Here is a 2988-nt window from a genome sequence, read left to right on the forward strand (position 1 = left end):
TTTATCTCCAAACAGAAAGTTATTGTGGGATAGAATTCAAGGTCTATGTATGTGAGTGTATTAAAAAAAAACACACACAAAAATTAAAGTGCATTTTGGGGAGTTTCCTGGCTGTCCAGTGGCTAGGACTCTGCCCTTCCACTGCAGAGGGCACTGGTTCAATCCCTGATCAGGACACTAAGATCCCATAAGCAGCATGGCATGGCCAAAAAAGTAATAATAATAAGATAAAATAAGTTTTGTTCTTGCAGAAGGTTTATTTCAAATTATGACCAATGTGTACATTCTTGGATTCCCAGGGTGCACCTGTTCAATCTGCTATGCCATTTTAAGTCATCTTTGATAAAGTCTCAGAAATGCAGGTTGCAGCAATCAGTGGAAGAATCCTTGGTTACAAATCCCATCCATGTGCCCAACAGAGAATGGGATTCATTGGTCTGCAACTCTCTGGTCTCCAGGGAACTCTTTTCACTCATGGTTGGGAATTTTCTTAGCAATAAAACAGCAGAGTGGCCCATGTATGGCATCTTGCATATTTATGCCAATGACTCCATACTTTCACCCTGAGTTCCTTTATTTTTTTAATATACATTTATTTTAATTGGAGGTTAATTACTTTACAATCTTGTATTGGTTTTGCCATACATTAACATGAATCCACCACAGGTATACACATGTTCCCCATCCTGAACCTCTCTCCCTCCACCCTTCCCGAACCATCCCTCTGGGTCATCCCAGTGCACCAGCCCCAAGCATCCAGTATCATGCATCGAACCTGGACTGGCGATTCATTTCATATATGATATTATACATGTTTCAATGCTATTCTCCCAAATCATCCCACCCTCTCCCTCTCCCACAAAGTCCAAAAGACTGTTCTATACATCTGTGTCTTTTTTGATGTCTCACTTACAGGGTTATCGTTAAAACTCTCTTGACAGGTCATTAGCAACAAAGGGTCCAGGGTATGTGAGAGATGCTGTGACCACAGCACAGGGAAAGAGAAACATAACCCTTGCCAAGTGCCAGGACCTGGGCAAACAAAGTCAGGAGCCAGATATTCAGTAGGTCTAGAGTATTATTGGGTTTCCCTGGTGGCTCAGAGGTTAAAGCATCTGCCTCCAATGCAGGAGACCCGGGTTCAATCCCTGGGTTGGGAAGATCCCCTGGAGAAGGAAATGACAACCCACTCCAGTACTCTTGCCTGGAGAATCCCATGGACGGAGGAACCTGGTGGGCTGCAGTCTATGGGGTCGCTAAGAGTCGGACATGACTGAGCAACTTCACTTTCTTTCTTTCACTTTCTTACACACATTTATATAGAGCAGAGTGAGAGAGGATTCTAAGGTCTGAAGGGTCAGGGACTGTGCACATGGGAAGAGAGCATGCACCTTGCAGCATGGATGCCATGGAGGAGATAGAACAGAACACACAGCAGAGTCTCTCCTGGGATGCAAGCAGGGTCTCACTGGGGTGGCTCAGCAGATGACCAGCTGCCATCATGTTCTTCTCACCTGGGTGGAACCAGGTCCAGGGCAGACACTTATAAATAGCTGCCATGTTAGACAATGGATCTAAGAGTAGGTGGAGCAAACACATTTTTACTGAGGAAAAAACCTAAGATGGATGATCTTAGTCCAGTTTATTTGTCTTCATCTAGTTTTTCAATTATGTACAGAATATACCTAGCATTTCTTGACGTTTGATCTAGTATATTTGGTCTGTCTTTGTTAAGAGAAAATTTGGGATCAGAGATTCCTTTAATGTCTTCCTCAGAAAACCCCCAAGCAAAGAATTCATTTCTACTTCTTGGTCTCTCTCTCTTTCATTCCCAAGTGTAGCCTTACACAACCATTGCCAAATTTTTTCTCTCTGGCTTTCTGCCTTTGGTGTGCCTACAGAAATTATTATTGGCATTAGAGAATCTTGCAGGTTTTCCTTAATTATTTTTCTGGATTGCATAATGTTTGACCTGCCACAATAGTGAGCTACCCTGGTCTCATGCTCATCTCTTATTTTCCCCTTCCTGAAAAGATAATTTTCTCATTTCAGGGCTCTTTTGTGAAAACCTGACTCTCGTGCTTACTGTGATTTATGTGTTATCAATTTGTTTCTCTTTCGTGGTATACTTAGCAACTTATTTTGTCAATTTTTCAATCTCTAAATTCCAACTCATGATGAATGGCTTTTTTCTTGCTCACTTTCCTTTCCCCCTAAGATCACTGTATCTAAATTTGGGGGCTGCTTCTTATTTTCCTTACAGATAAATAAGGCACAATTTTTTGTTCCCTACAAAGAACAAGCTAATATAGAGATTTTCTTTGTGAATTTTAAGATAGCCTATTTTAGGAAGTAGAATTCATTCACATAAGTTTGTTTCTAATTAAGATCTCATCCTGATTTGGCATCTATTGGGTGGACATTTGAAATCATTCTATCTAATTTGATTGTCCAATTTCAGTTTCTCTCTCATTGGAGGTGCATGGTGTGTTTCTTTTACATTTTTGTTACTCTGCTGCGGGAAGTTTGCTGGTCAAGCTTTACAGAAACGTTGTCTCCTTCTCTGATCCTTTTGATCATATTACTGTTGCCATATTTTTATCCCAGAAGCCACATGTTCATCCAAGAGCAACTAACTGAGTAGTTAACTATGTATCAGCACTCTGCCAGGCACAGGGAGAGCTGGTGACCTGGCAGTCACCAAGAAAGAGGGAATTCCAGTTCTTATAAAGCTGAGAAGTCTCCAAGGCTTTCCACTACTGCCAAGCAAACATTTATAATTTTCGCAGATGCATTTTGAGATGATAGAGTAGCCTTATTATTTTAAAATTATCTTTGTCATTTGATGTCATCAGTAAAAGTCATCTTTCCTTTCTTTGAATATGACATTATCTAATGAGTTTGAGCAGATGGGGTGGGAGGTGAAGAGGCTTGGTCAACTCTTATGAAATCCTTTGTGCTATCCTACAGTTTTCAACGAAGTTTGAG

At 40.9% G+C, this 2988-nt stretch overlaps 1 non-coding gene across 1 annotated transcript; it reads left to right on the forward strand.

Moving 5' to 3' along the window:
* Positions 1-1088: 1088 nt before the first annotated feature.
* On the forward strand, positions 1089-1160 carry TRNAW-CCA (transfer RNA tryptophan (anticodon CCA)). Its single transcript has one exon. It is a non-coding gene; the product is annotated as a tRNA-Trp (tRNA).
* Positions 1161-2988: the final 1828 nt, after the last annotated feature.

Source organism: Bos javanicus, chromosome 1, assembly GCF_032452875.1.
Source record: "Bos javanicus breed banteng chromosome 1, ARS-OSU_banteng_1.0, whole genome shotgun sequence".
NCBI classification, from domain to species: Eukaryota; Metazoa; Chordata; class Mammalia; order Artiodactyla; family Bovidae; genus Bos; species Bos javanicus.